The sequence below is a fragment of the Haemorhous mexicanus genome, chromosome 3 (genome assembly GCF_027477595.1).
Source record: "Haemorhous mexicanus isolate bHaeMex1 chromosome 3, bHaeMex1.pri, whole genome shotgun sequence".
In the NCBI taxonomy this organism is placed as follows: Eukaryota; Metazoa; Chordata; class Aves; order Passeriformes; family Fringillidae; genus Haemorhous; species Haemorhous mexicanus.
Genome location: NC_082343.1, coordinates 111,328,185 through 111,345,473, shown reverse-complemented (window position 1 = coordinate 111,345,473; position 17,289 = coordinate 111,328,185). Strand labels below are relative to the sequence as shown.

The 17,289-nt window shown below is 44.8% G+C and overlaps 1 protein-coding gene across 5 annotated transcripts in view; it reads right to left on the bottom strand.

Moving 5' to 3' along the window:
* The window catches only part of EVA1A (eva-1 homolog A, regulator of programmed cell death), a 202,327-nt gene that overhangs the window by 48,089 nt on the left and 136,949 nt on the right, over positions 1-17,289 (bottom strand). The window lies entirely within an intron of this gene.

The following is a 17,289-nucleotide window of genomic DNA, read 5'->3' as shown; positions in this document are numbered from 1 at the left end:
CAAAGATAGGAGATACTAGTTGTATTAATCCTCAGCCTCCATGTCTTGTCTTTTTTCTAAACAATTTGAAACCATGTCCCAATTCTCCCTTCAGATTATTAGTTCAATTATTTTCTTGTTTTTTTCATTCATGTTAAAGTGTTCCCAAAATTTCTTACTAAAATAATAGCAATTAATTTAGAAATCTTGATTTGTAAGTGACTAAGGTCCATTCACACCTCTCTGACCTGCAAGCCAACCAGCTTTGGCTTCACAATACCTTTGGTGAATCTGGAGCACATTTTAGGGAGGGATATTGTGATTAAGAAAGCTGAAAAAATGTATAGCATTGTTTGCTATTCTTCTACCACCTCAAAATCCATTTTGGAGTTATGTGGCATTTCTACACTTGTCTTCTTGCACCAATTTTCATATCTGAGGATGAAACACTTCTTCAGTCTTCCAGTAGTTTTTCTCCCCAGAAAGATGACAAACCTTTTTTGCAAGCTGCAGGGATGTCCTCAAGTCTCTAATCACAAGGGTTTCTGCTGTGGGTCACTGCAAGTGACAGTTTGAACTATGAAAGTCCTGTCCCAGTGCAAGACCAGCTGCAGCTGCTTGGGACATGGCCACTGCTCAGCAGAGCACAACCACCCTGTGCCTTCCTGGGAAAAGCAAGAGGGACTGTCATTTGTGAAGCATGTGAAACATTAGGTAAAACTGGGGGATTTACAGGTGAAGAAGAGATGGTGATTCCAGCACCATCAGCTTGGCCATCAGTGCAATATTGACTCCTGCAATGACCCCCACAGCTCTTCCTTAATGCTCTCTTCCTTCTTTAACCCCTATGAAATCCCTGGTGAGACAAAAAAATCCAGGAATTGGCTTGCTGAAACAATAGAGGCTCTAGTGCAAATTGTCTTTTTTCAGGTGTTTGTTTGTTTGTTTGTTTGTTTAATAAGGGTGGTAAAATACTGTCACAGGTTGCCCAGAACGGTGGTAGATGCCCCATCCCCAGAAACATTCAAAGTCAGATTGGACAGGACTCTGAGCAACCTGGTCTAGCAGAAGATGTCCCAGCTTGGACATCATGATCTTTAAGTTCCCTTTCAAACCAAACTATGCTTTAATTCTATGACTCTGTTTCAAAAACAATACCTGTTCACACCCTTCCACCCAGGGGGGTCCCACACACCTGCAGGTTGCCATAGCTAAAGGGAAAGCATAGACACCTTCACATAATATCTCTCTTTTCATAGTTCTTATTCAACTGCTCCCAGTTTCCCATATTTATCACTGTGAAATCAAGTTTCATATTTGAAAATATATATCAACTGTCTGACATTTAAAAATCTATTTACAGCGCTTTTCTTCCCATTACTTTGTTTACTTTACAACTTTGATTTTATTGAAATGCCATTTTGGAATATTGATTTCACTTGAGTTGCAAATAAAAATGGGCTTTCTTGGAGAAAATTAAATAGATATTTCATATGCAACAGACAGGAAAATCTCCCTGAGTCACTCTTGCATAGAGAAATAATTGGCCTATTTAAGAGGGTTGTGTAATGTTGTGTAACTCAAGAGACTGGGGGCTGGTGTGCTGGGAAAATTGGGGGTTTAAAACCTGCTCTCCGTCCAGCATCATCAGACCCATTTATTCAGTTTGTGTTTCCACTTGTCAGTGTCCCAGCGAGGAAAATCTCTGCAGCAAAACTTGGCATTTGACTCATTCTGTTCTCTACTGCAGCTATCAGCAGCTCTGCAGCTCTCTCTATAAAGCTTTTAGTAAAAGGTGGGTGAGCAGGACTGGGGAAGGCACATGCCATTGGCTCCTTCTGTACATAAACAATTTGCCAGTAACACTTTGTCCATGAGATGTGTGAAAAATGGCAGAGCTGACAGGGCTATGCAAACAGAGCAGCTTATACTGGGGCCAGGTACTCTATTTGCTGCTTAATCTCTCCATCTAAGCAATAGAATTAAACGAAAAAAACATTTTGTCAGAGACTAGCTTTGTCTTCACTGGGAAAATGTATTAATAGTTTGGTTGATAGAGTTGTAAATCAAGTTAAGTAAAGCAACCCCTGTATTTGAGAAGGAAGAAAAAAGTGTCATTACAAAGGATGTGCTTGTGGTAGGGATGTGAACAGCCACTAGAGATGGATCCACCTCCCTACCAGAGAGAGCTCCTAAAATCCTCTGAGTTGTGGTCCAGGTGCCTTCCCACTCCACATGGAGGCTTATTGGGAGCTAAAACCTGCATATCAATCCTTGCCCTACCACAGGGGAAAGTGTCCATGCATTCAAAGGACAGACCTTGCAAGCCCTTCATATATTGAGCATTCCCATGCAGATTTTTCCTTAGAAAAAAACCAAACATCCATGAGACGTGTGACAGAAAGAATCAGACCTTGGAAACCTAAAGGGAAGAATTTCAGACTCAGGAGAGTCTTCTACATCAAAGAAAATGGGACAATTGGAAATGCAGAAGCAACCCAAACTTGCCACGAAAGGGTATCTGCAACTTGCTGCAAAGCTGACAGACATCTGCATTCCCTTGTGCTCCTCCTGTGCTTAACAACAAAATTAATCAATAGCTGTAGTTATCTGTGTCCTGAAAGAACAGTCAAATCACATGGCAAGTCTCCCAAGGTGTCAGGACTGAAACTTGGCCCCAGAGAGCCCAAAAGGGCACAACTTCACTCCTCAGGCTGAAGAGCCAGCAGTCCCTTTCCATCCCACAAGCAGGACCGATCCATGGGGTGCCAGGCTGTGGTAACAGAACGGCTTCAGGGGAGACAATCTGCACCCAGACCACTCAGCAGAGCTCCACCCACAGCTGCAGAGGAGGCTCCCAGGACTGGGATGGCCTGTGCTAGGATAGCATACCCCTGCAGGACCTCATGGATTTACATCTGGTCCCTACAGCAGGTGGGCTGGAGCTAACGCCTCCAGCCAAATCTCCAGCTCAATGTCTTATTAATGCAAATCCCTACATAACCCTCCTAACTCTTTGTGGCAGGTGCCTTTGCTGCTCACAAGAGAGGCAACAGAAGCTTCTGGGTAGGAGGGTCCCCTAGATACAAAACTTGGTGGTAATTAGTGCTGTCTGACTGTTTCAAAAGAATATATATTACCAATGGGCCTAACACCAAGAGGAGGAAAATTCTGAAATTTTTGATACAGTTATTAAGCATAGAATCAGTTAGGTTGGAAAAGATCTCTAAGATCATCAAGTCCAACCATTAACCCAGCACTGCTAAACCCACTACTAAATCAGCCCCATCTACACATTTTTAAACACTTCCAGGGAGCTATTCCATCCCTTCCCTGGGCAGTCTGTTCCAATGCCTGTCCACACTTTTAGTGAAGAGACTTTCCCTAATATTCAACCTAAACCTTATCTGGTGCGACCTGAGGCCATTTCCTCATTTCCTGGGAGAAGAGACCAACTCCCACCTGTCTACAGCCTCCTTTCAGGCAGGTAAAGTCACCATTTAACCTACCAACAGCTACCAGAAAGACATGCAAGACAATTTCCCTTTTAACTTTCCTATAGTAAACAATGTCCAACAGCCAAAGTTGCCTTTGAAGTGACAGACAGGATGTACACAATGTATACAACAGGAGGATAAAGGAACAGGTAGCCTACACTGTAGATACTTGCTTTGACAATGCTGTCATTGCACTGCTTGCACTGCCTCCTAATCCATCTGCAGGAAACCTTCAAATACAAAAAGTTATAAAATCCAGAAACAATAAATTATCTACAAGGAAAAGGGAGAACAAGCAGCTCCTTTAATCTCCCAATCAAGAAGCAAAGGAAATTGCATCATCCCCAGATGGGAGAGCAGTGTGGCTGGCCAGGCAGACAGAGGGATCACTGCGTTGGCATCAGTGACACTGCTCACACACAGACAGACAGACAGACAGCTCTAGAGGAGAGGGCTGAAGGGAATGCCTAGATACAGCTCCCTCCTGGCCATCTAAGAGTCCTGACACAATCTCTGTATCTGGTCACTCTTTCTCATGTACAGCACATCAATTCCCCAGCCCTAATGCATGGGGGGAGTGAACTTTGCTGCTCAGACACATTTCTGATGCGGTTCTCAAACAATGTGGGAAATACAAGTTGTAGTTCTCTTTGGCCAAGTGTAAAACCCACCAACTACAATGTGAAACCTAGCTGAAAAACTACACTTGTCCTAATTTTCAGAGGAATGTAAAAAGAAATGAGAAACAGATTTTGACTGAGGGGGTTTTTTTTAGCACTACAATTTTTTAATTATTTTTTTCTGATCCATTATCTCGTCGGTAGCAACACAGTTTATTTTCTGGCCTCCTTCCACAAGCTCTCTGGGTCAGATAGAGGTATTTGTTTTAATGTAATAAATATGGTTGTTAACCAAAAAGAGGCAGATGTTTATCCCCAGAAAGTTCCCTACACGTTCTCAACCCCCTTTCACAGAGATTATTTCTTGTCTAAATTAAGTGCATTTAAAAACCTGTCTGAAGCAACTACTCCAGAGGCCAAAAATTACTGTTCCTTAGTGCAGAATGATATCTTGTGGACTTCATTCCTTCTGGTCATGCCCCTCACTGTTTACATCTCCCCAGAGGAGAGTAAATGTTGACAAATTAGAGAAGCACCATTTCAGACTTGGTCTCAGAATCACAGAATGAGTCGGGCTGGAAGAGACCACCATCATTCATCTGGTCCAACCTCCCTGCTCAAGCAGGGTCATCCCAGAGCACAGGGCACAGGATGTGCCCAGATGGGTCTGGAATACCTCCAGTGAACACCCTCTCTGGACTCTCTGTTCCAATGCTTGGTTACTGCACAGAAAGGTTCTTCCTCACATTCAGGTGGAACTTCCTGGGCAACAGCTTCTGCTTCTTGTCCTATTGCTTGTCACCACCAAGCAGATCTTGGCTCCATCCTCTGACACCCTCCCTTCATATACTTGCATGCACTTGTAAGTCTTTCCTTCTTAGTGCCAGGTTAGAGGTTTTTCTATGGCTCAGCCCCTCTGAAGATTTAATGTATGGAGACCCTTACACCATTAGCCTTGACCCAGTTGTAGTGACTGTCCAAAAAAACAAAAAAAGGAAAAAAAAGAGCAGAAATTTACAAGAAGCCAGGTTCACAGCTGACTAAGTAAAGACAGTTTAATCTGCCATTGCCTGAGACCAAGCTCACAGCCAGTTTCTACAGAGCCACCAAGAAGCAGCAATTGTTGCTTGTCTGAGCCCTTCAAAGCCCTGATATTCCATCTGCTTCTGCTGCATCAGTCATCCAAACTGAGCTTTGTGCTCACTGGGGACCATCCTGCAGCTCTGACAGCTGAGGTGTTACTGCTCACTCATACAAGATCCAGTTTAAGGCAGCAGTTCCTCATCTTGCCTAAACTGGACATTCCCAATAATCTGATGAATCCCAGGTGCAAGATGAAAGCCAAAGGTATATCTAACCCCAGAGAAGCAGAACAGAAATCAAAAGCACTGACAGGGAGCTCCAGATTCCAGCAGGGACTTCAGCACCTACCTATCAGCCTGAGTGACTCAACCAGGAAGAAGTTGACCCAAAGAACCGCAGAAGGGAGCAAAAACATTTTAAATTTTTTATTTTAACATAGAGGCAGGAACATTTATCAGCTAAAAGAAAAACCTCCCTCTCCATTGGGATTTGCCTGGGTAAACACAAGTCAACCAAATTGCCCGGCCAGCCCCTCACCCCACATGCAGCCGACACTCAGAGCCAGTCCCCTCTGCTCGCTCCAGCAGGATGCTCTGCAGCTCCCCTCTTCTGAAGTTTGCTTACATTGCTGCCTCCCTTTGCTGACATTGGCAGCTTTCTCAAGCCTTTGCATAACTATTTTTTCTTGGATATACTTAATCTATTTATTTTTATCCCATCTGTGAGAAAAAGCGGCTGCAGCACAAACCGATCTGCTCTGGCAGCACCGCCAGCCCTGCAGATCCCATGGCCCCCTCGCCAGGCTGCTGCAATGATTTCTGTTTATCTGGTGCTGCTCTTGGGCACTCACCCATGTCCTATCTCAAATGCACCAGCAATGTGCAAGTCCTCCTAAAGGCCTCTTTCAAGGTGAATTAACCGAGCCTCATGCATGCAATATTGCTGGGAGTGGACTTTCAGACTTTTCTTTTTCCATACAAAATTTTAAATGGGTTTAGACTGCAAATTTTCCTGAGGGATCTCATGTGCTCTGCATACACAGGTCCTGCAAATGAAGTTGGATGGACTCCCTGGGAGAATCTACTACAGGTCAGGGGGCTCCCAGCAAGGATATAGGGACCCCTAAGGTTGCATGTGCTGCTTCAGAGGGAAACAGAACCAAGAGGAGAGACAGTAACAGCTTTACCCAGGTCAGCTGCTAGCAGTGGTGGAAATACCACTACCAAGGATGGTACCCCTTGAAAATTAGGGGTGGGATGCCTGTTGTGATTGCCATGGGATGTAAGCCAAGGCAAGTGTGTGGCTGCTGTTATCCAGGAAGATGGGCTGAATGGTCTCACTAGTCCTTTTTGAGCTTTTACTTAGGTACCTAAACAGCTGGGTTTGCCTACTTTGTGAGACAGTGTCCAGAAGGATGTGAGATGTACTTTCTGGGATGGTGGCCAGAGATGGGTGCTACACCCTGGATCATGCTGGCTTGCCAAGTACTGGAAAATTCTCCAGGATGCAAGGAATCATGCAACCTTTTAAGTTGGAAGAGACCTCTAAAATCATCAAGTCTCCAGCCATTAACCCAGCACTGCCAAGCCCACCACTAAACCATGTCCCTCAGAGCCACATCTATATGTCTGTTAAATCTCTCTAGGGATGGTGACCCCACCACTGCTCTGGGCAGCCTGATCCAATGATTGACAACCCTCTCCTGAGGAAATTCTTCCTTCCACAAAGGCCAATCTAAACTGGCCTTTGTGCAACTTGATGCCTTTTCCCCTTGTCATCTCACTTGTTTCCTGGGAGAAGAGATCAATCCCCACATGGCTCCAACCTCCTGTCAGGAGTTGTAGAGAGCCAGGAAAATGAGGCTATTTCTCTCCTTCTGCCACCTGAGGTAGCCCTGCATTGGTACTAAGCCTGTGGTTTGGAATCATGAGCAATATGTCATTGTCACAACGAGATCTGCAAAACCACTTCAAGCAACTGTTTGTAAATCCATTTGGGTTTCTAGGTCCAAACATTTGTAAATCAATTCCCACCAGCTGGGAATACATGGGTCATTGACTATCTGACAAATCTCCAGTTATACAGGAAGGCGTAAAGACACTATCCTTTTTTAAATCAATATTTTTAATCAAAATTTCCTGAAGTAAATGAGTAAAACAAAGATTTTTATAAAAGAACATGCCTAAGTACTTAACTCTCCCTTCTACTGTCCCCACTTCTGAATGAAGGAGCAGGACACAAAATGGTGTTTTTATTAACAAGGACTGACAGGTCAAATTATACTCTTACATCACTTCACTATCTTATTTTAAAATATCCATATCCTACCTTGCACAACATTAGAAAATTATTTTGTTTATACATAATTTGGTAAACTTTGCCTCTTTATTTTTATTTCCCCCCTTTTCTTCACTAGCTCAGTGGCCAACATAGAAATGTACAGGGATGGGTCTTCTTCTTTTGTTTGCAGAATGCTTCAGGCTTAGGGATTAATTAATTCAAAAGAACAGAGTACGTGGAGTTCTTGGGGAGAGGGATGTAATTACTGCATTTGAAGTTCTCCAGAAAAAATGTTAAAGTGGCAATTTTTTGGAGTTAATGTCTTTTCCTGCTGCTCATTCTGGCTGGAGGCATCCTCCTGTCCTTCCTGACTAGGATCCATCTATTCCTTACTGAAATGCAGGAGAAAAAGGAGATGCCTCCTGTGAGATTGGGTGGGGAAGAAGCTGTGGTCCGCAGGTGAAGGAGGGAAACACAAAAGACCCGGAATGCTCATTTTCCTAAAGGATTTCACTTAATCAAATTATCACCAAATGACAAGCCATTTCTAACCACTAATTACTCACCGCCTGAAAACTATTTAGAACAAATGTAAATGTACAAAATTTGGTTGATGATAGCCTTGAAATATAGATCCTGGGAAGCCTGTGAACTTCAACAACTGTGGAGAAACAAAACCAGAGTTTCTTTTCATAACTTTGATCCTGTTCTAGGGGCAATACACAGGCACACATAACGGATCTTTACTTCCTCTTTGTTTTCTTGCCAAGGATGGTCTTTGGAAACAACACTGTTAGCTGCTCCATACCATTTATCCTCCAGAATGTATCAGATGTTGTTTAAATAAATGCATGCTAGAACTTTTCTACAGTGCCTCCTGGTAAACTTCAGCTATGACGAGCCTACATTCAGACTGAAGGGGCCGAAAAAAGATGAACTGAAGTCAAACAGAACAATTCCATCTCATCCTGCAGTACCAGACTCTGCATGATGATGTAACAGATTAAACACTCAGAAGAACGAATGACAGATCACAGGTGTTTCCCCACAAACACTGCAGCCTCCCTTAGCACTGACTTCTTCTCCTTCTCCTTTGAACCTCACAGGAATGACTTGTCACTGTGTATTGCACGACAGCAGTGCCACAGCTGAATCAACAAGGCAGGCATGGACCAAGGGAAAACAGCCCCTCAGATACCCTCGAGTAGTCCATGGCCCAGTGAAAACATGAAGGTAGAAAGCCCCTTAAAAGCCATGGAGATTTTATTTTAAGTTTTCCCATACTGAGTTTTTAATCTGAATGTCCTTATGGCCCTCTGCAGATTGAAATCATGATGTTGTTTTCTGTAGACCAAAGTTCAAACCCTTGTGGAGGTTCACATTTTCCATGTAGGCATTTAGTCCCTACAGTCTCCATCACAAAATTTCTGCTCAAAAGCAAGACCCAAAGCTCAAGATTTCAGTGAAAGAGAGGATGGAAGAACTGATGCAGCTCCTCAGCTGCTTACCTTGTGACCAGGTCTTGAAATTATAATTGCCCAGAAATAAAGTTTATGCAGATTCAGAAGATAAGCAGCACAAAACCATGACATAGGCAAGCTGCATCCATTTATCAGTAAAGCAAAAGCAAATACAGATGGAACCACAGATTTTTCTTCCTGAGCTTCTGTTTAGAATTGGCTTTTTCTTCCAGGGTCAACAGAACCTCCAGTTTCAAACTTCTGCATATATGCTTTAAGAATTAGCATGCTGTGAGGTATCACTGCAGACAGCATGTGTTTTCTCAAGCAACATATGAAACAAAAAGTCATGGGGGTTTCTTCCACCCTTTCCTTCTTATTAACACTAGCAATCACATAGAGCTTTTCACTTTTCCAGGGTACCACAAGCAAGAAGGAATGAAACCTCTGACAGATGGCTTTGAGGTAGCACTCCCACTTTGCAATTGGATAAGACGACCCTCCTCATGGCATAGAAGTTGGACTGGGTGAGGTCACAGGCTTCCTTGCTCTTCCATCTGCACTTGGGCTCCTCCTCATGTCCATGGTGGTCCTGTGTGGCACACTGGGTCCCAAGAAGCCACTGAGACAGGGATATAATTTAGGGCGCTTGTGTCAAGCTGTGCTTATGTGAAATAACTGTAGGCTGTCCAGGAGACCTGAAAAGTCAACATAGGAGGTTTTGTGTCCACTTCACAAGCTTGCTTCTCTTTAGTAGGTGGTTTCCCTCCTATCTTTGCCTGCATCCCTGGATTTCACAAAAAATACCTTCCTTCTTCCCTAGGTCAAGTTTTGTTTTGCTGGTTGCTGTAGGCTTTCACTTCATCTCTGAGCTGATTCACACTATGTGATCTCTGCCATGAGGGGAAAGAATCGAAGGTCAAGAAAGCTCTAGTGGTCTTTATGTAGCAGTGAGTTCTGTAGTAATGAACATTTCATGTTCTAGAACTTTACCATCTATGTTATTACATACATCTCTCACGAGGTTTGTGCTTGAGTATTAGAACAGGCTGCCAAGGTGGAATTCACCAGTCCCTGGAAGTATTCAAAAAGGGTGTAGATGTGGCACTAAGGGACATGGGTAAGTGGTGAACACAGTGGTGTTGGACTCAATGGAACTAGAGGACTTTTTCAACCCTCTGTTTCCATGATTCTGTGATTTTAGTCCAAGCTTACTGGCAGCCACCAGATAAAGCTCAGGAATCTGCATGTGTCAAGTGCATGAGCAACTGGAGCACTTAATGTCTTCAGACCCAGGTACTTCAACCTTCCTAAAATTTTCCTCCAATATCCGTTGTGGCCACCAGACATCAGTACTTTGTCCTAAGCACCTGTCTCAGAGGGTGAGAAAATAACTTAGTTATTCATCTCCCCACAAAAGTTTGCAACACATACTCACTTCAGAGTTGGGAACCTATTTGTCTGATTCTGGAGTCAATACCATTTACACTTGCTTTAAGGACATTTTATATTCTCAGGAGGGGGTGAAAGCAGCTTAATGTACCTGAAAATTGGTCCCACAAAATCTCCACTTACCCTGTAACTGCTATTGTCACACAAAACGGGAACAGCAAATGTTTCAGAGAACAAACCATACCAGTTCAGGGCAAATGGGTGCAGAGACTTTATCATTGTTACAGTGCCAGGAAAATGAACAAATTTGCCCCCTGGGTTGAAGCTAAAGAACAAAATTCTTGAGCCCTGCCTAAAATCACATGGGTCTCTTGGCTCGTCTGATGTTGTTCCATGGTGATTCACAAGCATTGCTCTGCCTTGCTGTGTGATGCTTGGCAGCCAGCTGCACAGTCAGAGCTGTGCAGAGAGCAAATAAGGGCCCTGGTGCATACTTTTTTTTCTTTCAAGAAAGCTCCTGCCTCAGAGACAACTCTAGAAAACTATAGGCAAGGTCCAGAAAGAATAAGCAAGTACTTAGTGTTGTTGGAAAATAAAGCCAGATTGCATGGCCTGATAGCCATGTGATTCCCTTCTAACATGCATCATTTCTCTTAGTAACAACAGGCAGTGCCTCACACACTGCTTTTGCAAATAATGATTAAGGTCAAGAATACTTCCCCAGATTGTAGCCCATCCTTTGCACCTGCAAAACCTGAGTTATGGAAAGTTGACTTGAGGCCATGTTTAATAAAAGCCTTACCCACATGTCACAATAGTGAAGCTGCAGCCGTCCCACCCAGCAGCATGACCTGGAGCATCTATTTTAAGCATTGAGGCATTCAGAGGAGTCAGAAGGAGTCAGGAGCACTGAATTTCTGAGGAGTGACTCAGAACCTGTGCTGTACATGTAGGGTCCAAGGAGACAGGGTGTCTGGGAAGGACAATTAGGTGTTCCCTTGTGTGCCCAGTGAGGAGCTGCTGAGAGCCAGCCAGCTGGAAACACATGGGGTATATCTGAACAGGCACCTGCCTCCTGCCTTGCTCCTCTCAGAAGCTGTCTGACATGGCACAGAAGCATTTCCTACATTTCAGCTGGAATTTCTCACAAGTGGTGCATGAGATATTCACCACCTGGCCCAGCATCCTCCTGAAGGACAGGTGATGCAGACCCATGCAGGGAAGCACAGCCTGAAGGTGGAGGTTGACTTGAATATGGCCAAGGTGTACTTCTGTCACTCTGGGAAGGGTTTGTGCTGCACTGTTGCTGTCCTTCTGTGAAACTCGTGGTTTGAAGCAGTTTGTCAGGAGGCATTAGCATGCCTGGCAGGTTTGCCTAGCTTGGGCTTCTGCAAATAAGGAAACAAAGGGAACGAAGGGAATTCCCAATTTTGCATGTTTAAACAGTAAGACTAAAAGCTATTTAGAATCCTGCTGACCATATCTCAGATCCTGCAGGCTCAGTGCTGTTCAAGCCTCCTTAGCAGGCTGAAGAGCACCCTTCTGACTTCTGAGTTGTATCAGAGGAAGAAAACACTTACAGAGCTCTTCAAGAAAAAAAAAGGACTGGCCTCTGACAGTTGATCAGTCTCTGCTTCCACCTCCTGCTTGTGGGAGAGAGGTAAGGGACCTTCCCTACACTTTGGGTACATCTTTACCCCTTCATTCCTGTGCACACCTGGCACCACACACTGCTGTGACATTCATGGCTCCCAGGAGAGCTGTTTGTACTTGCTCTGTGATCCAAATCTACGAAATACACTTTAATCTAATTGTAACCATTGTATCAAGCAGAAGAAAAGAATTAAGAAACTTAGCTTACAATGTGCCAACTATTCTAAAAATCAGATCATTGTGGATAATAAACAGTGAGAAACAACAAAACAGGAGTCAGAGGAATTGGAGTCTTTAATGGTCACTGATGTAGTAAATCAGCACTGCAGTTTAACACAGACAAATGTAGTGTAAAGTACTATATCTGAGGGAAAGGACTGGACTTGAAAGCACATATTTAAATGTGACATTCATGCAGTGCCCTAGCCAGGAAAATGAGGCTGATTTCATTAAAGAAAAATAAATCTCTGAAGACTATGCAGTCCATGGATACATTAATAAAAAAGAAGGGAAAAAAGTAGTCCAACCATAGTTTAGGCTATGTCAGAGGGGAATTACAGTGACTAGTAAAATAAAAGGAGCACAAGATAGATTTTATTAAGTCAGTGAAGTAAGTCTGGATGGGAAACTCCAAAAGACTGTCTTCCAGGTAAGTGTGAGAAGTACCAGTGAGGATTATAGGTCAGATTCAACTGCTGTCTCCATCCTTAGCACAGGGTCTGAAGAAAACTCAGATTTAGTTAGTAAGCTCCCAGGATATATTTAAGATTGCACCTGCATATTTCAATTATGGCAATTTCAGATGATCTCAGCTTGTCACTGCGCCAGCCCCTATGGAAACAACCCCAACTTCAAGGACAGGTAAAAAGAAGAGAGCAGGGATTAGTGGTCTTTCCATTTTCAGTGGTCAGTGAAGGAGAAGAATGCTGAATTATCGTGGTCACAGAGGAAATCAGAGGCCAGATCTGTGTTCTTTTCATAACCACAGAACACCTCTGAAAACTCTTCCAGGTGCAGGTACACAGACATATCCACTCCAGTGAAAACCAGCCACTGCTGGTGTGGCAGGGGACAGACTTCCTCGTGCTCCTAAGGTTAAGAGCAAACTAACTCTGGCCAAGGACACTGGAAGGAAACTTCTGGTTTTTAGGAAAGCCATGGTTCTGCATGGGTGCAAATGGCCTGTGATGCACTCAGAGACCTGTGAACTGCTAGGAACTTCCATCAGGAAGATGAGGTCCAAACAGCTTGAGTTGTGATTTCCACCAGTGGCTCTGTGGAAATCAGGTATTTCAGAGTGAGCACCACAATGCTGACCTTCCTCAGAAGCCAAATTTATTCTCAGCAGAGAAAGAAAACTTCTCACAGTTGCCAGATTAAGCTGATCAAGAACTAACAAGAACTAGAGGAGCAACAGGAGTGGCCTCCTCCACTCTGCCTCCAGAGAAAAATCTGGCTTTTATTACAAAATTCCAGCCTGGGGCTTCCTCCCACAGGATAGACCAAGGAGGCCCAGACTTGTATGAATTAACCAAAAATAACACTTTCAGGGAGGGAGAGGATGATTGAGGGAATTGCTGATGGGATACAGAGGCCTCTCACCTCCTTCTCACCAGTTCAAGTTCAGAAGTCAGGAGGAAGGAGAGAAAGCCTCTGATTTTGAGAAGTTTGTTGCCTTTAGCTGATTTACTGGGAAGCAAGTGACTGCCACAACCACCATCATGTCAGGTAGCCCCAAGCCAGTGGACAGAAGAACAAAAACTGTCCTTCCCATCTCCACAATAATCCATTTTAAAGAGCTGTGGGTTGCATCTGTGGCAAGGCTGATTGACAGTGAGCTCCAGGCTCCACCAGCAAATATGTTTAAAAATAGCCAAAGCAAACAGGATTCTGTTTGGGGAGGAAAGGAGCCAGGCACCTTTTTGGCTGTGTTTGGCCAGCAGCAGGGATATGGTCTGGTTAATCTTGACCATCTCCACTACACATCCTCATTGCTAAGGCAATGTCCCATAAACAGAGCAGGGATCAACAGCTCCCTGGAGCAAGGAGGCAGCACTGTCCTCAGGTAGTGGCACTGCATTAGAAGAAGGAAAACAAGAAATTTGTGCAGGCGAGCTGAAGACTCACTAGAGCGTGTAAATGTTACCTAAATTTGTGCATCAGCATTTAAATACCATGAGAGCTGGAGCTGAGCAAGAGCAAAGCAGATGAACACAGAGTGTCTGATTCAGTCTGGGGAGATGGAGAAGCACAGGGAGCTGGAAAGCACCCACAAACTGGGCCAAGGCTACCCCAAATGCTGCTGCTGTTCCTCAGGAGAAGTGTGAGACACTGAAGCAGATGGCAGCCAACATACTGGTGGGCAGGGCAGAATCCTCAGAGCAACCTCGGGCAGGACAGGGAGCATCACACACACCAAGCTCAAGCACCGAAGCTGGAAAAAGCAGCTCAGAGAAAAGGACCACCAGCACCACAAGAAGCCCCCAGTGATAGGAGATCTTTCCTGGGGGGTCTCAGTGGCCATCATGGGTTTGTGGAGCTGCAGAGGGGTCTGGCTCAGGGACGAGAAGTTGCACAGACCCAATGTTAAAAAGCAGGACTTGTTTGCCCTGCCCTTGTGCAAGATGAGAAAGGGGGAAGGGAAGCACGTGCCCACCCCACCTTCTTGCAGAGTCTTCACACCCTGTGGCCTCTCAGAACATTGGTTCCCCCCCCTGCAGTGGAGTGGCTGTTGAGAGAGGCTTTACTCAAGGTAATGCTTTGGTGAGGTAATCTAAGACAACAGGATTAAACTGAAAGAGACAATTTATGTTGTGCAACAGGAAATATTTCCAGACAGTAAAGTCTGTTGGGCTCCAGAGCACTTTCCCAAGGTAAGCAGCAGAACTGGAATGGTCATCCCTTGGCTCATCTGTCAAGGCTACACGAGCACTGTGTGGTGTGGAGAGCACGCTCACACAAGGAGAGAGACAGGACAGGGACCCTGGGTTTGCTGCTGTTGCAGCAGTTCTGTGTAAAAACAGGGACCCAGCTTTTGCTCATGCACAGAACAAATTTCTATTGACAGAAGAAAAAGCTGAGATGAAGGGCAAGTAAGAAAGAAAAAAAAAAAAAAAAAGGCCAGAAAATTCTTGGTGGTACTTTAGACCCTTCAGTTCTCATCCTGATCTTGCCCTGAGTGGGTTTCTCTTGTTTTGCTTTCTCCTTTGCAAGTGTCAGAAAATTATTAAGGGACTGATATTAAGGGATTGATTCTTACCTGCCTTTCACTGCTGTAAATCAAGAATAGCATCACTGGAATCAGCAGGGTGATCTCAGCTTAAAATGAAGTGGGTTCACATTTAAATCCAAAAAAATTAAGGGTGAAATTATGTTCACCTCCCAACTAGCACATAGGTAAAATTTTGGGATAGTTTAGAAGCCAACTCCCAAAAATTGCACTGGAGACAGAGATTCATCCCTCAACAGCTGTATATATGGGTGGATTTCCAAGGGCCTGGGGCTCCAAAGCAGCCCCTGAAGCTCAGTCAGCCCTCCAGTCACCTTGCACAGGCAATGATTCCATTCACCTCAGAGCTGACTCGCCTGTTGAACCCCTGTGAAAATGCCAGTCGGTCACCCCATTTCCTTTCACATCCAGAACACAGAGCACAGCTCCAGGTAAATGCTGTTTCTTAGGCTCCTAGGAGGTGCTGAGAGCGACTCCTGCTACAGTTTCTCTCCTCCCTCTGTTACATGAGCTCATTACTCAGTTTTGGCTATGTATGTCTCTGCTAGTAAACTAACCCCTGCCAGAGCCCATTCTTCAGCCCTGAAGCCAATTGGCACAGCCTGACGACTACATATTATTAAACTCCCTTACACTCTGAAACAAGGTGACTAAATCCAAACTGCCTTTGGAGTGTCCTGGCCCTTCCTGAACTCCAGCAACACCCAGAAGTTGTCTCAGATCAAGCCCTGTGTGGTAGCACAGATCCTCAAGCCCACCTCACTAGTAGATGTATAAGCCTGCTGTGAGAATACTGAAAGTGAATTCTTTTTGTTAAATCCTACAGTAGCACAACACTCAGAAAGAGTCTGGGAGACTGGAAGACCCAAAAAAGGATTTCCTACTCAACTCGATTTAAAAAAAAAAAAAATGCCTTTCATGGAAGAACTGTGAAAAAATCTTTGAGCTTTTACCTAGAAACTGGCTCCAGGCAAAGCTGTCAGTGAATGTCTCCTGGGTCCCCTATTGCTTATGGCAGCAAGACAAGGGGTGCCAAGGCTGGACAGGGAGCTTGAACTTTCCCCAGCCATGGGAGGAGATGTGCCTTGGCTGAGGGCAGGGGAGAAGGACTGAAGTGCTCAGGGTGAGCCCTAAGTCTCTTTCCTGCATACCCATCTTGTACCTTTTTCCACTGCTTTCTCATTAGGGAAGGGGGGACAGAGAGAACTCTACTGCCAAACCAGCATGAAACGAGAGGGAGCTGAGGGAGCAACATGAATCAAGCAGTGACTGGGAGGTAAACACACCATACACAACGCCTGGGGATCATTTCTCCTGGGGCCAACTCCAAGGCTTTTATTGCCCCACTTACAATTAGCTGGTAAATATTGTACATATAATTGACCTTTCTAAATGCTGCTGGGTAGCTGGAGGTGCTGGGAGCTGATCCTGCCTGTGCAGCACCGACTCTGCCGGTGCGCAATGCTCTGTAAGCGCTTTTCTCCTCGCTTACCGACACATGGAGATTTACTGCCCTGTGTCAGTGAGTTCAAGAAAGCCTTTTAACTCTGGAAGCTCCAGGAACCGGCTCCAGCACATGCTTCGGGATTTATCCGTCACTTTGTTATGCCTTGTTTGTCCAAGAAACAGTCAAGACTGAACGAGTCAGGAATGACAGAAATAGTACATGAAGTCACAGTTACTCCACTTTAAAGCACAAGCATTTGTGTCGTTTTCCTACCAAATATACGTATGTTCGGCGAGCAAATAAGGCAAAGGCAGAGGAAAGGCAACACAGGCAAGATTTTACAGATGCCCACCGAGTTGTGCCCGCTCCTCCAAGCGAGGGTAACACAGATTTCCACATGTATCAGCTTTTTCTGCTCAGAAAAGCAATCCCCTGGACTGGACACACTCACAAACCCCGTGAACGCTGCCTCAAGCCAGCCCTGGGAAAAACCTGTGAGCACTGAACTGAAGCTGGAAGACAAACACGTAAGAGAAAAGGCTGAGCAGCCCCTGCTCTTTGCCTCACCTCCGCTCGCTGCCTGTCCGGCTTCTGTGCATCCCCGTGCCGCTCTCCCCCTCTGTTCAACAGCCCTTTTCCCGTCACTCAC